Source organism: Myxocyprinus asiaticus, chromosome 15, assembly GCF_019703515.2.
Source record: "Myxocyprinus asiaticus isolate MX2 ecotype Aquarium Trade chromosome 15, UBuf_Myxa_2, whole genome shotgun sequence".
NCBI classification, from domain to species: Eukaryota; Metazoa; Chordata; class Actinopteri; order Cypriniformes; family Catostomidae; genus Myxocyprinus; species Myxocyprinus asiaticus.
Window position 1 is genome coordinate 36,046,234 of NC_059358.1, and position 22,699 is coordinate 36,068,932.

Consider the following 22,699-nt stretch of genomic DNA (forward strand, 5'->3'; position numbering starts at 1 on the left):
AGAAAACACTATGAGAACGAGAAAAATTATTGACAGGTGGAAAGCATCAGTGTCTGCGGTCCTGAACACATTTTTGCTTGCTGTTTACAAAGTCTACAGCTGTCACAGAGACCGATAAGCTATATCAGGACACTTATTTCTTTAATATCTTTAAGGGAGATGGAACATTTTTTGCATACTTTTCCATGAAAAAATCACTGACAGCACCATTAATGTAAACAGGATTATAGTAGATTGCACGTTCTGTCCCAGCTGCTGCATTATTGTTATGAGAGAACCTTTTAAAGCAGAGGCGATAATACATTTAGTATAGTTATAATTTTATGAATAATTTCACATTTAATAAAATAATTATATTGTAAATTATAATAGGTACAGACCATTTTGATCATTTAGATGTGCCGCTTTAGTCGTGAGGGAGTAATCTACTTCATATTTTCCCATAAGTCTTTTTTAAAAATTTGTAAAAGAAAATTTGGTGCATAAACTTTTGAGTTTTCTGTCTGCATTGAACGTGGTTTTCAGTTCAACAGATGAAAAGAACTTAATGAAAGAGCAATGTATGCATTTGTGCCATTAGAAACGTGCACATGATTTTTGTTGTTTTCTGTCCATGTAAGAACTCTTAAAGAAAGCTTTTAAAAGTTGTATTAAAAGTTGAAGTTCTTTTAACTTGACATGCTATGTAAAAAACTCAGCGCTCCTACACAAGATGCTAAAAAAAAAAGCAAGATGCATAACAATGCATTAGACCAACAACCGGACTGTTAAAACACTTGTCCACTCTGACCGGTAATTTGCACATAGGAAATTACCACTGCGTTCAAAGCAGCGGAGCATTTCCAAGGGAGAAAATGGTATCTATTTTGTACTGTAGGGTTGCTTTAAACTGAATTTCCAATAAAAATGACTTAAAAGTGAATTCCAAATGACAGTTATTTTTTAGCCCCATACTTTTCAGTCATCCAAAGCTCTCACAGTGGAGGGTAAAGTCTTCTAACTACTCCCTCCCTGACTCAATTCCATATTATTTTGTTTCTGTTAGGGTTTCCCCACATACGACACCCCTGAAGTGTTCGGCCTCCACCCCAACGCAGACATCACCTACCATAGCAAACTTGCTAAAGACGTACTAGACACCATCCTAAGCATCCAACCGAAGGACAGCTCCAGCGGGGACTGAGAAATTCAAACAGGGAGGCAATCGTTGATTGGCTGGCAGAGAAGCGGCCTCTAGATTTTGTTCCATTTGAGGTAAGGCTCCAAACTGGGCAACAGTGATGCAGCAAAATTTGATGGAGGGGTCAGAGTCCCCAATAAGAGCAAATGGCCTTGGATGTCTGGAGAGTGGAGTCCTGAGGGGAAATGCATTTCTCTTTCTTTGGGACTGATGAATGTTCTAACATCTAACTGCAGGTGTTTATGACACATATAGGCAATAACTGGCTGCTACTCCCTTCTGATTTTCCACCAATTAACAAGGCAGCAGGAAAAAACATGCCCTGGGGTGCACATGGGTTTTTTTCTGCTCATTATCTCTCACAGCTGAGATTTAACATTCCTAAAATATTTAAAACACAAAGATGAAAACTCACTATGCCCTCCTTTCTGGCAATTATGAAAATGATCATTAATAACAAAAGAGAAAAGAATGATGTTCTAAGTGTAAATAAAAAAAAAAAAAAAAAACTGTGAACACTGATAAAACGAAATGTATTTACAATAGACATTGTCAATCTTTTCCTACCCAGGGACCCCCAACCAGATTCTCAGCCAACCCATTAAAGGAATGTTCCGGTTTCAATAGAAGTCAATCTCATTTGACAGCATTTGTTGCATAATGTTGATTACCAAAACAAAACAAAAAAAAAAAAGGCAAAATTGCTGTTACAGTAAAGTACTTACAATGGAAGTGAATGGGTTAATGGGGTCAGTCCATAAACATTCAAATACACGTTGTTTCAAACGTATAGGCACAGGACGTAAACATTGTAGATGTGTGATGCATGATTTTAGTGTGTAAAAATCACTTTTTGGATATAACTTTACATAGATAATGTTAATATTACAACTTACCATGAAGCAATTTTATCACACTAAAATTGTTATTTAAAATTGTTAGTAAAATTTTTTACTTTTTTATTGAGGGATGGGTTAAATATTTTCTGTGGTAATAAACATTAAGATAAATAATAACTTCTATTAATAACATTAAGAAGTGCATTGTGCTAAAGTACTGTTGACCTTGTTTCCCAATTAAAGGGAGATTTCACCTAAAAATTATCTTTCCCGTTCTGTCACTCACTCGAGTAACACTAGGAGTCACTCTTGAGAGCCCCGAACACCTCCGATTTTTGAGAAAAGGCCAATGAGAATTGGCGAGTGGAATTTGCATGCCACTCCCCCGGACATACGGGTATAAAAGGAGCTGGCTCGCAACCACTCATTCAGATTTTTTCTTCGGAGCCGAGCGGTTGTACTATCAGCGAGCTGAATACTACTGCTGTTCCATTCACCTCTTAAGAAGCGTATGCTGTTGGATATACGGCGCATTTCCAGCGGATTTCTCTCCTTCTGCACGACGAGTGCAGATTTCGCTCCTGGGTGCTTCAACAGCGCTAAAAGAGTGTATATTCCTGCTAAAGAGTATATTTTCGTGTCTTTATAAAGATTCCTTTGTGTGATTCCTGGATACGGCCACTATCTCTCCACTTCCGATGGCCACCGGCGCTGCCTCACGTGTCTGGGCAGCAATCACACTGAGGCAGCATTCGTGGATGGTTCATGTTCTCATTGCGAGAATACGACCATGGCAACGTTGCGGTCGTGTCTTTCCTTCTTCCGGGGGAAAGCCACTCTAGCCACCCCCCGCGCCTCGCCTTTTACCTCTGGGTATGAGGCCGGCCCAGCTGGCGCTGGAGGCATTTTGGGGGCTTCAATGGGCACGGCTCCGCCGGGTAAATCCCTGTGGACCTCCCATTCTCCAGCACGCACGTTTGCCCCTGGCGAGTTCCGAGAGGAGACCAGCTCACCCCAGGGCCAGCTTAGTGTCCCTTTTGGAGTTCTGGGAGTTCGATCGCTGCATCGGAGAGCATACTGGCAATGTCAGACGGCGAGGACTTGACTGGGCTGCCACCTTCGGGTCGGCCCGCCCAGTCTGAGGCTGATGGCGAGATGACTGCCATGCATGCCCGGGCCGACGTGTGTGTCGGGTTGGAGTGGAACCTTCCACCCTCCCCTGAGCCCTCGCGGCTAGATGATTGGTGATTGGTTCCTGGGTTCGGAGCGCTGCTCACAGCCACGACGAGCTGACGAGGTCGTGGAGGGCACCTTTTTCTGCCCGAAACCGACCTCTCAGCTCGTCCGTTCTCACTACCCTTGATGGCGGGGTGGCCCACAGATATACGGAGGTCCCTAAGGTGGATAAGGCGGGATCGCCGGAACTCCCACCTGGCGGGATTGCCCGGCACTCCCTTCCAAGGCCTGTAGGAGGTAAATCCTTGGTTTCCTTTTTCTTTTATGTTTGCCAAACCTCGAACGGGCTGCAGTACCCACATTCTCAAAAGAGCAGTTTCCTCACTCCCTGGGTCACATAGCCAGTGTTTATGACTGTCGTTATCACGGCAAATGGGCACTGAGCACCTGCGACTTAGATGCTGTGAATGCTGGCCCCCCACCTTCACGCGTCCGATCGCACCACACTCACCCTCACACCCATGGCCAGGTGGTTGTGATGGACTACAAGGACGGTCGAAAAGTCCCTCCTCCCCGTCGCTGACTCCCCGACGCCGGGTACATGGAGCAAGGTAAGATGGTCCCTTCAGCACAGCCACGAGTCCGAGATGAAACGAGGCTCCTCGACGTGGCATCCCCTGCTCCCTCCCGCCGCAAGGCCCCACCCACAGGTTCATTAAACGCAATCGTCCCCTTAGTGCCCTTCGCCCAGAGCTTGGACGCGTGGCTAGCGCTTTCCAACCCGTTGCGGTTGTTGACCAGGACCATCCGACTCGGCTACACGATTCAGTTCACCAGGCACCTGCCCCGGTTCAGAAGCATGCGCTTCATATCAGTGAGGGGTAAGAACGCCTCCACCTTGCATGCGGAGATCACAACCCTTCTGCGCAAGGGCGCGATAGAGCCTGTCCCTGCAGCGGAGATGAAGCAACAGGCAAGCAGCCGCTGGCTCCTGGACAGGACCACAACTGTGTTGGCACATCAACTGCCTCGAGTTGCTGGCAGTAGTGCTCGCCCTGCGGAGGCTTTTGCCATTGATTCGGGGCAAGCATGTGTGGGTCCAGATTGACAACACAGCGACAGTAGCATATATAAATCACCAAGGCGGCTTACGCTCACATCGAATATCGCAACTCGCCCGCCATCTCCTCCTATGGAGTCAGCGGCAACAGAGGTCGCTGCGGGCCACTCACATCCCGGGCAACCTCAACGCCACAGCAGATGCGCTGTCACGGCAGGTGACGCTCAGGGGAGAGTGGAGACTCCACCCCCAGGTAGTCCAGCTGATTTAGAGTCGGTTCGACAAAGCACAAGTAGATCTATTTGCCTCCCGAGAAACCTTCCACTGCCCGCTGTGGTATTCTCCAATGGGGGCCCCCCTCGGCCCAGATGCCCTGGCACATAGCTGGCCCCGGGGGCTGCGCAAGTATGTGTTCCCCCCAGTAAGCCTACTTGCACAGACCCTGTGCAAGTTCAGGGAGGACGAGGAGAAGGTCACCCTCATGACCCCCAATTGGCCCACCCAGACTTGGTTTTCAGACCTCACGCTCCTTGCAACAGCCCCTCCCTGGCGAATTCCCCTGAGGAAGGACCTTCTTTCTCAGGGACGGGGCACCATCTGGCACCCGCGCCCAGACCTGTGGAATCTCTACATCTAGCCCTTGGATGGGACACGGAAGCCCTAAGTGGCCTACCACCAGCAGTGTTAGACAAGATCACTCAGGCCAGAGCTCCCTCCACGAGGCAGCTTTATACCCTGAAGTGGCATCGGTTAGCGAATTTTTGTTCTTCCCGAGCTTAAGACACTCAGAGATGTGCAGTCGGGTCAGTGCTTTCCTTCCTGCTGGAGAGGTTGGAGGAATGGCTGTCCCCTTCCACCTTGAAGGTATATGTGGCTGCCATAGCGGCACACCACGATACAGTGGACGGTAAGTCCTTAGGGAAGCACGACCTGATCATCAGGTTCCTGAGAGGTGCCCGGAGGCTGAATCCTCCTAGGCCACGCCTGTTTCCCTCATGGGATCTCTCCGTGGTCCTCCTGGGCCTTCGTGGAGCCCCCTTTGAGCCGCTAGAGTCAGTCGAGTTGAAAGCCCTCTCCTTGAAGCCGGCCCTCCTGATTGCGCTCACTTCCATCAAGAGGGTTGGGGACCTGCAAGTGTTCTCTGTCAGCAATACCTGCCTGGAGTTCGGTCCGGGTGACTCTCACGTAATCCTGAGACCCCGGCCGGGCTATGTGCCCAAGGTTCCTACAACACCCTTCAGAGATCAGGTGGTGAACCTGCAAGTGCTGCCCAAGGAGGAGGCAGACCCAGCCCTGTCGTTGCTGTGTCCGGTGCATACTTTGCGCATCTACTTGGATCGCACGCAGAGCTTTAGACGCTCTGAGCAGCTCTTTGTCTGCTTTGGCGGACAGCGGAAAGGGAATGCTGTCTCCAAACAGAGGCTTGCCCACTGGATCGCTATGGCATACCAGGCCCAGGCCGTGCCTGCCCCTTCGGGAATACGAGCACACTCCACAAGGAGTCTGGCATCCTCGTGGGCACTGGCCCATGGCACCTCTCTAGCAGACATCTGCAGGACAGCGGGCTGGGCGACACCCAAATCCTTTGCGAGATGTTACAATCTCCGGGTTGAGCCGGTTTCGACCCATGTTCTGTCAGGTACAAACAGGTAAGTTTGGGAATACGGACAGCTGGCCGGGTGTGCTGCTTGCGTATAGCGCCTTCCCCCTCCAAAGAGGCGAAGATGTGCGCTTCTTTTCCCATGCGAGTTCACAAACCCGTAAACCCTGGATGTCCTTCCTCCCTAGCCCTGTGGCTCGCGAATTCAGCGGAGGAATTCGCAGCCAGAACCAGTACGTGAGCTAATATGCCCTTACTGAGGTAGGTGCTCCACAGGTTCCGGTTACTCCGGTAACCCCCTGTGATGTATCTCCCTGTCGGCAGACCTGTGTCTCCCTTTGAAAGAGCCCTCTCTTTCCCAGTCGCCGTGTTTGTAGAGCTCCTCCCCTTTCAGGCAGGACCTACCACTGCACCTCTTCCATGTGCGGCTCTAAGCCCACATGATGTGCTTGCCACATGTTACCTCCCCTCCGGGCAGGATGTGGTCTCCGTGGGGTCTTTTCCCCCTGAAAGAATAGGATAGGAAAAGAACACCTTCCCCGGTGCATATATTGAGCATTAAAATTGCCCCAGCTGAATATCTGAATACTCTGTGGAGAGAAAACATAGAGAGAAAAGGTAGCTGGCACAGCCTGCTTCCATACTAGATACGTCTCTTCCCCCCCTAGGGATGTGGGGAACTATACGACGTTTTTTGGGGCGTTGGGGGAGGCTACGTGCAGACCGGTGCACCTGCTACTACACAAGCAGCAGCTTGCTTGAACCTGCACCGGCAGTCCACGTAACACGGTTCAGCTAGTTGTGGTGTTTCGTATAGGGACCCCTAGTGTCACTACATCGACACAACGTTGAGTGAGTGACAGAAGGGGAACGTCTCGGTTACTGTCGTAACCACCGTTCCCTGATGGAGGGAACAATACGTTGTGTACCCCCTGCCTCAATACTGTACTACCCGTTGAAATGGCCAGGACCCTGTCTCAGCTCCTCAGCACAAAACCTGAATGAGTGGTTGCGAGCCAGCTCATGCAAATTCCACTTTGCAATTCTCATTGGCCTTTTCTTTACGACAGTAATCAAGACTATTTTTATTGTTTACTCACCCTCATGCTGTTTCAAACCTGTTTGACTTTCTTTCTTTCTTTCTTCTCCTTTTGTGTTCCACACTAGAAATAGAGTCATACAGTTTGGAACAGCATTCCGGTGAGTAAATAATGACAGACTTTTAATTTTTATGTAAAATATACCTTAAACTCTTAAGGGGGTCCGGGAAACACCCCCCCCCCCCCTTAAAACCGATGCAGTAAATTTGTGGACCCAGACCCTCCCAGATGCTGCATGATGAGTTCCATTTTTATCCCTTATGTGTGACTTTGATGTTTTAGGATGAAGCACTTGTAAGGAAATACAGCCCGCATTATTCATTGTCATTTCCTCATTTATCCAGCTGAGAGAGAGAGACTGATGAGCATGGGTCCTCTGCAGCCCATGAACATCTTCCTGCGGCAGGAGATTGATCGCATGCCGAGAGTGATTGTGCTGGTCAGGAACACGCTGAGTGACCTGAAGCTAGCCATCGATGGAACCATCATCATGAGCGAGAACCTGCGAGATGCACTGGACTGCATGTACGACGTCAGCATACATGCACGCTGGAAAAAGGTTAGATGTTATCGCCAGCCTTTGATCTGTCAAATGTATAGGTCATATGATTAACACAAGTTCTTTCTGCTCACTCTTGGATTGCTGATCAAAAACAGCCCAGCCCAGGTAGGTATTAAACTGAAGCCATGAGACTGTGTCTTACAGTGAAAATGACAACAGCAAAATGAATAGACACCAATGTTCAATAAACCTTTATTGCATTTACATACAGTATTCTTTTTCAGAAGAAAGTATGAGTGGTGCTTGCATGTGCAAAAGTCACCGCTACAATGCAAGGGTGTTTTTGGTGGATGCTAGGGGATTGTTAGGTGGTTGTTGGGGTGTTCTGAGCAACATGATCTCACGAGAATTTAGCATGAATTTTCCGATAGTTTCGGTACCCTAGGATCGGCAACTGTATGCCCATGCACTGACATGCAGCATTCTTATCAGACATGTTTGCGGTGGTTTCAATGTGTTAACCTTTCCACCTGATGTGATTAGCAGCACACTGCATCAGCTGCGTGTGAGACTAGGGTTCAAAGCCAGGCAGTAATCACATTTGAATAATCAATGATGATCATAATTCAGAGGTTTCACTTTTCCCTTTAACATTACTGTTTTACTCCACTAATGGTTAAGGTAAGGTTTGTGTTTGGGTTGGGGGATAGAATCTATAAATATATGCTTTTCTCTTCCTTGTATAACATCCTGTAAAGCTGAAAACATCTTGCTTCACTACTAGCTTTTGGCAACCTCTACTGGACATAAAATGGAGCTCACACGTGCCCATATGCCCTACATCACTTACCGCATTGGCCACTTTCGAAATTTCGGTCAACGTTTACCGATTTTGATGAAAGAAAGTTCGATCTACTCTTTCCGATTTCACTGTGAGATCAGGCTGTTCTGAGTGGTTGTATTAGGTGGTTGCTTACTGTTCTAAGTCAAAAGTTCCCACTTCCAAGTCTCTAAGATATTCTGGTTTATTCGGGCTTAGTTCCTCCTTCAGTGTAACTCTATGGGATTTTTTCACCGGTTCTATGGGATTTTTGCAAGTTTTCTCATACGTTAGTTAGGGCTCTCGAAAATCATAATCACGATTATTTAACACGATTACTCATTGACTTTGGAAACATCATGCATTTATTTAACCTTTTCTGTCTTTTTAACAGTGTATTTCCTTGGACTTGAAATGTAAACTGCACTGGGTAGGCGAGGAGGCTATTGTCATATGATAATTGTTTAATGTTATGTATGATAGTCAAATAAAGGAAAGCCTCCATTTACAGCAGGGATGCTCATAGTTCCATGGAATGAGATCTATTTTTTCATTATGTTATTGCAGCAAGATCTACCATGTACAATAAAGGCTATACATGATCACAATACCAAAATTTCAGTAGTCTGTAGTTCTCAGCTTCAAAACCACAACAAATAATAACACAACTAATATGTTAATTATAGAAGAATGGTTTCAAGTTCTTAAGTAATTATTCAAGACTAGTAAACAGCCAGTAATACAATAACAATAAAAAACAGCAATGAATAGAAATATATTAAAAATAATAGAACAAAAAATTCAAATTAAGAAAATTTTGTGCTTTTTTAAAGTTTTTAACAGCAGTAGGCTGTTAAGTATTCAAGTAAACATTCAGAATGAAATGCAACAAAAAACTAATACTGGTCTTTACTGTATGATTATAATACATTAATACTTTTTAAATCTACTAAAGTTACCCAGTCAAGAGCAGTTAGTGTTTTCTTGTTTTCTTGTTATGGTTGTTTGATTATTATAATGACACATTAGCAGCAGGTCTATTAGCTTACATTTATACATACAAGTCCGACATTGTAGTGCAAATCCGCTTTTTTTCTCTGCTGTTTACGTTAACTTTAGACATCACTCTCTGTGTTTGCATGAATACCTCACCAAAATGGGCATTTTGGCTGAATTTTTAAGTGTATTTGACCGTTCAGGTGCACATTAGCACGAGCATTTTCAGCACACACACATGCCGCCTGTCAATCAAACAGGGAGCAGCTGTTACTAGATCGCTAGCAAATTAAAAACTTACGTGCTCTGAATTACTTTCAACAGCAGAATAAGAACATGAACTTTCTAATAAGTGACACAGGCCTAGGCTATCACAAATATAGCCGGTTATTTTTTCGTTATTGACGATTTACTCAGTCTGATTGTCCGGTTGGCCAAGAAAAATTCTCTTTCACTTGCCCCTTCAAAAATCCACTTGTCCCGGACAAGTGGTAATGTTGAGTCCTGATTAAATATTGTATTCAACATTCTCCAATAACAATCTTCAGTATAGCTCCTAAAGTAAATGTATGTTGTTTTAAAGGAGCTTTAGATATTATTTGGTAAACAAGCCAAAAAAGACTAATCAAAAACATATTTTGTTCTAGTGTATAATGGACTAAGACTACACCATCACCTTTATGTTCACTTCGATCCATCTTTAACTAAAAAAAAACAAACTTTCTCTTCTTAATAGAGCTGTGTATCGCTGAGTTTCTTCATGATGAGATACACACAGTGAAAGTGACACATATATTATGATTCACTATGTTATATTCTAGCTGCAGAAAACGCACACGAGTGATGAGCATCCCTGCGCCAGAGTGTGCATCAGCCGGGAGAAGATTCAATCTCTTCCCCGGTCACTTCACGTAACCCATAGACGCGGCACTGACCGCACAGAGAAATGGCAGTTTCTACTTTTATTTTCATAACCCGCTTCCTTATTATTTGAACTTTAGGATGCTTTAAAGATCTAATGCCGGGGTGTTTCATTATGAAACGGTATGCAGCGTAATAATCATTTTATCTCGATTATCTTGTTTTCATAATCGTTGTAAGCCAAAATTGTAATTGAAAATAAAATATGATTAGTCGCCCAGCCCTAATGTTTGGTGAAAATCGTGAGTTTTTCATAAATGAAGTGCTTAGAAATGTAACAGCACATCTCCTTAACTGATCTGAGGTATCCTTCTTGTCAGTAGCACAAATGGTATGGGACTAGTTATGGGTCAAAATTTTATAATTATTAGGTTTGTTCTAAAGCCCGGACACCCTAAGTATTAACAAACAGTAATGGAAACCACTAATACCACTATTAATTTATTACGTTTATTTACCCAACTATAGGGCGAACATGATAACAAAGTTCATTCTATTTGCCCCTTTATTATAAAATTGCATTTATATGTGTCAGAATGTCACAGTGTAACACTTGGGACATTCTCCCTAGTGGCCACTTGAGGTCGCTAGAAGGATTTAGACTTTTAGTTTGAAGATTAGATTTGGTTTTTGTTGTGTCTCTGTTCTCTGTGTTCCCCTTGATTGATCTCAGCTGTGTCTTGTTAACCTCGTTAGTTCTTTTGTATATATTGCCCTCTGTCTTTGTCAGTTGTTAACCTGTATGGATGTAATGGTTTGTTCTATGGTTATGGTCTGAGTTTCTTGTGTTTAGCTTTCTGAGTTTTAATTAAAAAGCCTGCACTTAGATCCTCCTTCTCATGCCTCGTTCCTACAAACATTACAGAACAACTGACCAGACTATGGATCTAGTGGCTTGGCAATTGTTGTCTCCCAGACAAGGAGGTGATACCATCGAGCAATTTACAGAGCTGTTCTGCAGTCTCACCCAGGATTTCAACTGGGGAGATATTTTTCTCAGGGACTGCTATTGGTTCAGACTTAATTAGCCTGTGAAATCCTGTCTGCCAGGAGGTAGATGTGAACTTTCCTTGGTCAAGTTCATTGACTATGATTTGAGGCTCACATTCTCCCCTTACACTGTGGGGTATGGCAGTAAACCTCTGCCAGCCCCCACGCCTGCCATGGTCCACGAGCCAGTTCCTGAAGCCTCGTCCGTCCCAGAGCCTGAAGCCTTGTCCATCCCAGAGCCAGCGCCTGAAGCCTCGGCTGTCCCAGTGCCAGCATCCTCGGCCATGGAGGCCATTCCCCTGTCGCAGCCTGAACTCACGGCCAAGAAGGCCGTTCGCTTGCTGCTGCCAGCGCTCACGGTCACTGAGGTTGTTCCCCTGCTGCTGCCAGCGCTCATGGCCATGGAGGCCATTCCCCTATGGTTGCTGTGTGGTTGCTTATTGGCCCTAATGAAAAGAGCCCAGCCTCTATTCTGGTCACTTAATGTGGCTCAGCTCCCTCCTTCAATTTTATAATTTGTTGTGGACTGTCCCCACCCCCACCCAATTCAATCATGTTTATATGTTTAACATACAGCCAATATGAACACTATTTCAGTTATGAGAAAAGGATATATCCAAGGCACTCAGGCTTAAGTATAAAATTTAAGAAAGCCTTTATTAAACCATGGCCAAAATAATTAAAAACCACAAACCGACGCGTTGCGGCTAGAAAGCCTTCATCAGGGCATGGGGAAAAAAAACACTGAGAGTCCTTAAATAATGTGACTAATTTGTGTCATGTGACATTGTCACATGATAGGACCACATAACACAATCACCTGACAGTGACACCTTCCAAGTGGGAATTGCAACACTTGATGACAAACACCAAAATGACAAACACCAGCACCAACAAAAATCCATTAAAGGGAAATAGATACATAAATATATATAAGTCAGCAATTTCAAAAGAATCTGTAAACATCACAATATATGCAAGTACAGCTCAATATAAACATTATAAGTAACTTATTAAAATACAACTAAACCATTTACAAGTATGGTGAAAAATCTAATTCTCCATTTAAACCTGGGAATTGAGTAGCTTTCATTGTATAGATCCAAAAAGATTCCCTCTGCACTAACTTTTTTAACCTATCTCCTCCCCTTATTGAGCTTGGGATATATTCAATACCAAATATTTTCAGTGTACTGGGGCCGCCATGATCTGCATCTCTGTAATGTAAGGCCATTGGATATTGACTTTGTCAAATTTACGGCCTGATGTTACATCCGTAAAAGTATTTGATTTAACAAAATTATCACAATGATTGCAATTACCACATCTGTGATTTCCAACCTTAGGGCCTAACCAGGTATTTAGTTTTAAAGGAGGGAGATTGCTTTTCACCAGTTTATCTTTAATAGTAGTTGCTCGCCAGAAAATAATGTGTGGAGATTCAGGGAAAGCTTCCCTGAGGGAGGGATCACTCAACATTATTTCTCAATTCTTTTTAATGATTTGTTTAATTCTACTTGCCTCTGTACTATATTGTGTTACAAAATCTGATTTTCAAGATTTTTGTTCCAATAATTGGTTTCTACTTATACCTTTTGCTTTATTGTAAGCTCTGCTAATAACACAATGTTTATACCCTCTTTTTTTGAATCTTTCAACCATATCCTGAGCTTTGGTGTCAAAATCTTTATCACAGATTCGTTGCAACCTCTGAAACTGTCCAAAAGGAATGTTTTCTATTAGTCAGGGGGGATGAAAGCTGTCTGCCCTTAATATAGTATTTCTATCTGTTATTTTTCTATATATAGACGAATCTAAATCACCATTGCTATCCTTGAAGATCTTTAAATCAAGGAAGTTAATCTCAGTATATGAAAAATCTAAACTGAGTTTCAAATTAGTATTGGTATTTTTTAAATATGAGTGAAAAGTCAATAACTCTGCCTCTGACCCGGGCCAAATAAGTATAATATCATCAATGAATATACCCCACCACACTATCTTCTCTAAATACAAGTTATATTTATATATTTAGCGTTACTTTTTATATAATTCATCACACTGAATTAAAATGCTAAATCAACAACCTTACACAGCAGAAATTTTCTTCAGACATTTGTAGGGCTTTACTGGTTGTTTAGATCAGTGTTACTATCAGAAATAATTAATAATTATTTCTTTAGTTATTAATTAATATTTAAATTAAATAATAGAATCTAACTCATTAAAACCTCATATGGGGCTCCAGTAAATGTAGTGCACTACGTTTATGAGCGGGTTTGGTTATTAGCAATAATTAATAATTATCAAAGACAATGATTAATTATTAAAATCAATAGAACATTGATTTGAATCAATGTTAGCTTTTTTAATCCTTTAAATCAACAATTATCAAAGATAATCGTTAATTGTTAACATTGATGAAACATTGATTAAAATTAACACTAGCTTATTGATCCTTCAAATTCAACAATCATCAAAGATAATTATCAATTATCAAAATCAATAGAATATTAATAAGGATTAATATCACCGGGGCACCACCCTTGAATCAGGGACTAATAACCAGATAGTATAACAGTCTCAATATTAGATTGCTCTCTTAAGAAAATCGACATCCGAAGAATATCGATTTTCGAAAACAAAAAACAATGAAGACTTGAATCCGAGCACTGGCGTCCCATCAGCATTTGGCACAGGTGTATGCAAAACAAACCAAAACACTTTTTTCACAAGTTTATTTATGCAGTAATATCAATTAATAATTAATACAATGCAGTCAGTAAACTTCCGACTTACAACTACAAACTAAACAGTGATATGATTAGATATGGTAACCAAAATAATCCTATAACTCATGAGAGGAAGGTGTGTGTGTGAGAGAGAGAATGTGCGTGAGTGTGTGTAAGGAGGGACGCGCACAAAATGGCGGACCTGACTCTCGTGGAGAGTACGTCACGTGAGAAACCGGTCAATGGCATCTGCCCATTTACCGCATGTCTCCGCTTGTACGATAACTTAGGGACAAAGCTGAGCTTTATCGCAAAGTTATCTACTAGCCAAAAGTGTGTGCGAGAATGTTTGTAAGGGGTCGCGCGTGTGTGTGTGTGTGGTTAGTACGAGAGAGAGAGAGAATTAAGTGACGGCACCAAAGCCAGTTTTGTGACTGTGGGAGAGAAAGCACCTGTTAGTTTATCACTTAGAGACGCGGTGGACGGCTCGTAAACCATCCCGCGGTCTTTGATTCTTTATACTCAGTGTGCTGCTCTCACCTGCGATGGTGGAAATACACAACAGTCCAATGTGGTTGGACTACAACACAGCAGATCTCATTCATGATAACAGTACATTACAGTAATACCTTGAGTATTATTAGCAGCAATGAGCGGACTCGGCGGTCCGTAAACTGTACAAGCAATAACCTTGATACACAAGAATAACACACTATAATATTCTATCTCTGCCCAGACGTAAACCTCATACTTGAATCGTATGAGGACACAGACGAATGTGTGTTCATCCGTCCTTTAACTCCGACTTGGTTCCTCGAGGCTCGGGTGATGACGGGAGGCCAATTCCTCGCTCTGTCGGTGGGCGGTACGGCTGCTGATTCTCGGCGGGCAGGCAGAGAAATCAGCAACATTGGCTTGATTGAAGATGGAAGAGAAATCTTTTATCTCTTCACTTCTGCAGGCAAACGGATGAAGATGCGGATTGCTCAGCAGTCTCCTTCGGATCCGTTAGAGTTTTTGGTGGAACACAGAGTAATCTCAACTCGTCCAGCGAGATGGAGATTGTATGGCCACAGTTTCAAGTCAGACGTTACTTCCTTGTGCCACGAGGCTACACCTGAGAGCAGCAATGAGCTGCGTCTACGCACGGCGAGCAAAGTTGCTGGAAGCAAATCCCAGAAGCATCTCAGAGATATTTCTACTCCTGATGACGTAATGGTTGAGGAGCGTTCTGTCGTGTGCCTCATCCAATAGGAGTTGAGAGTTCGATCCTTTAGTGAGCAAGGCTTCATGGGATTTGTAGTCTGTTTTGGACTCCCTTTGTTTGATTTTGGCGTGGTTTTTATCAGTAAGATTTATGACTTTGTATGTGGGAGTTAGGTTTTACGACTGTGTTAGGCCTGCCTTTGTCTTCTATCTGAATACATGAGGCCCAACACATTTCATAAGAGCAGCCCAGTACATATATGTTCCCTTGTCCACTATGTTGCAAATTTAGTGTCATGCTTCTTCTGAAAGTTGTGTAGTGAAACCCTTAAACTGTAATGAGAAGATTACTGGATTAAAGGAGCAGCACATCATTTCAAAGCCAGTGTAAAAGAAGAGCTCAAGTTACACAAATAGCTTAATACAACTCCTCATCCCATCTGCAGCCCGGCAGCACAACAGCTTTTCTTTAATTGTGCTTTCATATGCTACTCAAGCTGAGCTAATTGAAAACACTGCCTCCTGAATGACAACCAGGATGTAACATACAGTGTGTTGTGTTTGTTTTTGAGCATACTGTATATGTACCTGTTTGAGTGTTTTGTACTTGCACACTGCAAAGGCCTGTCCTCAGTGAGTCCTTTGTCTCTGATGAGCTGAACTATTCACAACAAAATGAATCAGAATCTACACAATGAAGACAGAATCTTCATATTTGTTTTGGTTATGTCTTTGTCATGCCTTTCTTTGCATGTGTGTGCACCCATGTACCGTTTGCCTTAAGCAGCTGTGAGATCTAGATTTGCTAAGAAACACTGTCTCTGTATGAACGTTTTAACTATGGTACTGCTCAACTGATTTGCTGTGTGTGTGTGTGTGTGTGTGTGTGTGTGTGTGTGTGTGTGTGTGTGTGTGTGTGTGTGTGCCTGCCTCCTGGGTTTCCACAACTCTGGGGTTTTGGTTCACAGAGTTGCTGGAGCAGAACCGGCAGTTCCACTAATGGATCACTGAGTGAAGACCAAACTACTTCTGGATGACAGGCTTCTTCAACCCGCAGGGTTTCTGACAGCTATGAGACAGGTGGGGAACTACACACACACACTTCAAATAAACTTTAACTTCAGCTTGTACTCATTCCCCTCCTGATCTGTTGACAAGTTCAGGAGAGGTCTGATCAAAAGTGTTTTCATTTCACTTCAACACAAAAGTCATGTTAATGATGTCCTCTACAAGGCAGCACTGTTTGGTTTTACATTTGAATATTGCAAATTTCTGTTTGATTTTTATCTACGTTTTATGCTGAGGGGGAATTCATTTCACAATTAATTGTGCCTGCTTACAGTGTAGAAACTGACAGAAGTATTAGTTACTGTAATCTTATTTTTTAAGTCAAAATGTTCTGTAATGTAATGCATTACATTTTAACATTTGTAATCAGATTACAGTTACTGATTTATAGTTTCCATATAGCAAATAAGCCTTGTATAATTAATAAATAATAATTATTATTTTGAGTACTAGATTTGTTTTAGCCTATGCAATAGTCATTTCTATTTTTCTTTTTTTATATAATATATATATAAAATTTTGCTGAGTAAAATCTGCTGAAGCTCTGTCATCTTATTTTCTGTGGTTCTGTGTTGCTTTTTTAGTTGTATATTAACTTACAGTGGTAACAAATGTTTGGAAATGCGCGAATGTGTTAACCTGCAGAACCTGCTTTCACAATGCACGAGAACCTCAAAACCGTGCATTATGAGCCCTGTGCGTGAACACTGAAGAGCGTGTCACCCTCACTCTGGGAACTGTGGGAGGGAACTGCTCTGCGTGGAATGTTCTGGCTAATGTCTTGGGGGTAAACAGCTCGTAAGAATCAGGATTCTTTTAATTAAAATTTAACACCTGTCCTGCTTCCAACTCTCAGCTGGGTTTATGTGTCAAAACCTGCAGCTCTTAGAATAAACTTAGAAAAAACACAAACACTTCATATCAGGCTCAGCTAAACATTTTTGATTTTATTTATATATTTATTCATTTTTTAATTATGGACTTGTTTGTTGCTTTAATTGTGGGGCACAGGAGTCATCTTCCTAATCTGATCTAAGTTGAACAACATGAGGATTTTAGTGTGAATTTTTAAAATAATTATTTAATAAATAATTATAGAATTATGTAAATTATAGAATTATATAAAAATCATTCTATTCTATTTTGTTATATTCTAATCTTTTTAAGCAATAAGGCATGAGAGGTTGTGCATTGTAAATATGACGTATGCACAAGGGTGTCCGCACATAGTCCGCACAGTGGACTATATTCAAAATATAGTAGTACAGTATCAGATGACTTATTGTTTTTAGAGAAGAGTTACTACAGTACATAATAAAAATATCAATGAATAAAGCAAATCCATTAAGTGCCATCTTTCCGCTAGAAGATATAGTCTCTAGTGTAGTGCTTAGGTAGTCTCTATGGGTGCTGCATAGTGATATACACAGAAGCTAAAGTGTTTTGTGCCATTTCTGCTCACTATATTATATATTTTAGTATGGCTGTAAAGCCATTTTGACCAATCAGCATTCAGGACCATAACTGTCCATTATCCATGATAATAAGTTACAAGCACATCTACACATTATTTTTAACACTGTCTCACTTGACAGGAGATCACTTGTGCTAGCAAGGGGTGTGCGCTGGACCGGATTGTTTATGTGTAATAAAATCACTAAATGGATGAAGGATGACATCACACAGCCCCCTGCAGAGGGCGTGTACGTCTACGGTCTCTGTCTGGAAGTGGCCTGCTGGGATCGCAGGAACTGCAAGCTCATCAACTCCAAACTCAAAGTTCTTTTTGAGATGATGCCTGTGATCAGGATGTATGCTGAAAACAATGGTGAGAAGAAGCAGACTTGTAATTACAATTATTTGTGCAGTTTATTTTAATGCATTAGGCTTTTGGTATATTAGAATGATTCTTTGCTGCATACTTTTCTTTAAAAATGCAAAGTTAGAGTTCTTCGCAGAGAGGGAGAGCAACAGTTTGGTGAAAAAGACTAAAACACAAAATAAAAGAGTTAAACAACATGTCAGTTAAAACTGAAGGAACAATCTTTTAATGCTTGATCCCTTAAAGGTCCATCAGAAAACAATGAATGTGGCATGATATTGTGTGGCACTCTTTGCGGACCCAAGCTTATAATACAAAGATTGTCACATCAAGGAGGCTAATTTTCACAACAATTCAAATCAACTATATGAATGATCTTCAGTGCAGTAGTGATGACAGTGCATGTATATGCGCTTTTCATATGAAACGGGGTCTGTAAGTGACAGGGCAGCCCAGTTCATTTCCTCAGTCATGGGAATAATGACAAAAGAGACATATACAAGGAAAATATTAGAGGTTAATGTTAAATTCTCCATTGTTTCCAAGTCACTGATTGGTTAATTAGATATGATGGATTAATACAGATTTGATTTGACTGGAGTTTGGCGGAGAAACTGACTTATTTTTATTCAAGCCTTAGTTCAAGCCTTAGTGATCATATTCGGTTTTAGCTGGTTTATTACAGCTAAAGTCAGGGTTCCCACCCTTTTTGACCTATACATTTCCATGACTTGTCCTCATTCAAAATAACGGACTCAAAAGTACAATTCACTGACAAATGAGACATCATTATACCTGCACTGTAGATTGGCAAGTTGTACACTACACTTAAGCAATTTCAAACTCATGAAATATTTTGACATTAAATATTAAATAGGCAGTATTAAAATATTAAAAGTCTATAGTAAATATTTATTTACTTTTAATATTTTAATATTGCCTCATATTTTCAGGTTTTCCATGACAGTGGGAATCCTGTAAAGAGCAATGAGTGTGCACTCTGTTTAGTTTTATCCAAATATCCATTATTAAAGCAGAATAAAGTTGATTCAGGATTTTATTATCAGAAGAACATGTGCATGTGCGGTGTGTGTGTGTTGGGGGGAATGAATAACGATCTTGGCTTTATGTACTCAGTCATTATATAATAGAATGTATTTCTAATAATAGTAGTATAATGTAAACTGTCCTTCAGGAATACGGCTGAAACACATGATGATAATAGTCATGATGGCAACAGTAATTAGTATTTACATTCAGTGAAAAATAGCTGTGATCCTAGGGAATCATTTGCAGTCTGATGTGAGTGGAATGTAAAAACAGTGTGATATGTTTATGCTGGCTTGACAGATTCTATTTAAACTTCTATCTGTCTGTCTGTCAGTCCCTAACCTTTTCAACTTTCAGGCCAGGTATTGTCAAGCCAACATCCAAGTTTGTCTAACAAACTTTACCAAACTAGTTTTTTCCTTTTTTTTTTTTTTCTACCTTTGCATATGTTTAAAACTAATTTTAATTCAGACTGGTTTGTTAATAAATCATTAAGATTAATTTGTGAAATGCTGTGAACCAACAGAAAACCGAGCCAGGTATAATACTGTAAAAACAATGTCTACAGTAGCTGATGAAATATTTTTGAGCAGAGCATACCTAGAAAATGTCTACTTTAGAAATTTCCATGACTTTTCTGACTTTTAAGATTCCATTACTTTTCCTGGCCTGGAAAATGCTATTTTAAAAGTATTTATGCTATTTATAAAAGCAAGATGACGCCATGGATGGCCACCTCGGTGTGTAGCTCTTCAGTTCTTTTGTTGTTTTTGTTTGTTTGTCCTGTGTTCAGTAATATTTTCCCAGTCAGTTTTACCAGGGATGAACTGCTGAACATTCGGCAGCATATACCAGACAATCTTTTCCCGGTTTTTGAATATTCAGACGTTTTGCTGTACATTTTAGTCGGAGGCGTAGCAGTGTTGTTTAAACGCGCTATGAGATGCAGGCGAGGGAGACGAGCAGGCGCGCTGGTCAGGCTCCGTCGGCGCGGATTTCGAACAGCGCTGCCGAGTACTCATCTAGCGAATCTCCGCTCTCTTCCTAACAAAATGGACGAATTACGTACAAACAAGGACTTTTCAAACTCTGCTGCCTTGTGCTTCACAGAAACCTGGCTGAGTGAAGCCATTCCGGACAGCGCGTTACATCTGCCTGGCTTTCAGCTGTACAGAGCAGATCGCATCACGGAGTTAATGGGGAAAATGATAGGCGGTGGAACATGCTTTTACATCAGTGAAAGTAGGTGTACAGATGTAACAATGTTAAAGAGGATGTGCTGTCTTAATTTGGAAGCGCTCTTTGTTAACTGTAAGCCGTTTTACTCACCATGGAAGTTTTCCTCGTTTATTCTGGTGAGTGTGTATATGGCGCCAAATGCGTGTGTGAACACAGTGCTGCAACAGCTGACTCATCAAATCAGAACAACAATACCCAGACTCAGTTATTATTATTCTTGGGGATTTTAACAAAGCAAATCTCACATGTGAACTGCCCAAATACAAACAGCACATTACATGCCCCATCAGAGACAGGAACATACTGGATCATTGTTACACAACAATAAAGAATGCATATCGCTCTGTCCCTAGAGCAGCTTTGGGATTCTCTGATCATTGTCTGGTTCATCTTCTTCCAACCTACAAGCAGAAATTAAAATCAACCAAGCCAGTAGTAAGGACTGTAAAGAGATGGACCAATGAAGCAGAGCGGGAACTACAAGCCTGCTTCGATTGCATGGACTGGAGTGATTTTGAGGCTTCAGCCACAGACCTGGAAGAGCACACAGATACTGTTACATCATATATCAGTTTCTGTGAGGATATGTACATTCCTACTAGGACTTATTTAAAGTTCACCAACGACAAACCGTGGTTTACAGCAGAGCTCAGGCAGCTTCGTCAGGCCAAAGAGGATGCTTACAGGGGTGGGGATAAAGTCTTGTACAATCAGGCCAGGAACACACTGAACAAGGAAATCAGAGTGGCTAAAATAAGATATTCTGAGAAGCTGAAAAACAAGTTTTCAGCTAACGACACTGCATTAGTGTGGAGTGGCATGAAACAACTCACAAATTACAGGACTCCTACCCCCAACCCTGTGGTGGACCAACAACTGGCTGATGACCTGAATGTGTTCTACTGCAGATTTGAAAGGCCAATCTCACACCCCACTCCGACATTCACTTCACACAAACACCAACACCTCCTGCAACCCCCCTCCTCCCCCCTCCTGCTACTCAACCTGCACTTAAGATCTGTGAAGATGATGTGAGCCAGGTCTTTCGGAAACAAAAGACGAGGAAAGATTCAGGCCCAGATGGCGTCTCACCAGCGTGTCTTCGATCCTATGCTAACCAGCTGGCCCCCATCTTCACACAGATCTTCAATAAATCACTGGAGCAGTGTGAAGTCCCATGCTGCTTCAAATGCTCCATCATTATTCCTGTCCCAAAGAACCAAAAATCACAGGACTTAATGAGTGTTGGCCCACCTGAAGAACATCACTACACCCTTTCTAGATCCCCTTCAATTTGCTTATTGAGCAAACAGGTCTGTGGATGATGCAGTCAACACGGGATTGCATCATATTCTGCAACATCTGGACAGACCAGGGACATATGCAAGGATCCTTTTTGTGGACTTCAGTTAGGCTTTCAACACCATCATCACAGCTATACTTCAGACTAAATTACACCAACTCTCTGTTCCCATGTCTATCTGTCAGTGGATTACCAGCTTTCTGACAGACAGGCAGCAGCTTGTGAGACAGGGGAAACTCACTTCCAGCACCTGTACAATCAGCAACCCCCCCCCAGGGATGTGTGTTCTCCCCACTACTCTTCTCCCTCTACACCAATGACTGCATCACCAAGGACCCTCTGTCAAGCTCCTGAAGTTTGCAGATGACACCACGGTCATCGGCCTCATCCGAGATGACGATGAGTCTGCATACAGAAGGGAGGTTGAACAGCTGGCTGTCTGGTGCAGTCAAAACAACCTTGAGCTGAACACGCTCAAAACGGTGGAGATGATTGTGGACTTTAGGAGGAACAACCCAACACTGACCCCCCTCACCATTCTAAACAGCACTGTGGCAGCAGTGGAGTCATTTAGGTTCCTGGGCACTACCATCTCATAGGACCTGAAGTGGGAGACACACATTGACTCCATTGTGAAAAAGGCCCAGCAAAGGTTGTACTTCCTTTGCCAGCTGAGGAAGTTCAACCTGCCACAAGTGCTGCTGATACAGTTCTACTCAGCAGTCATTGAGTCTGTCCTCTGCACTTCAATAACTGTCTGGTTTGGTTCAGATCTGAAATCAGACATCAGAAGACTACAAAGGACAATTCGGACTGCTGAAAGGATTATTGGTTGCCCCCTGCACCCCTTCAAGAACTATACACTTCCAGAGTAAGGGAAAAAGGCTGGAAAAATCACTCTGGACCCCACTCACCCTGCCCATTACCTTTTTGAACTGTTGCCTTCTGGCTGACGCTTCAGAGCTCTGAGCACCAGAACCGTCAGGCACAAGAACAGTTTTTTTTCCCTCAGGCTATCATCTCATGAACAGTTAAATTACCCCATTGAGCAATAACTATGTGCAATACACAATTTAGTCTTTTTTATATTTTTAT

At 42.4% G+C, this 22,699-nt stretch overlaps 1 pseudogene; it reads left to right on the forward strand.

Annotated features, from left to right (window-relative positions):
- LOC127452690 (dynein axonemal heavy chain 5-like) overlaps nt 1–22,699 on the forward strand; it is a 220,522-nt pseudogene that overhangs the window by 197,017 nt on the left and 806 nt on the right.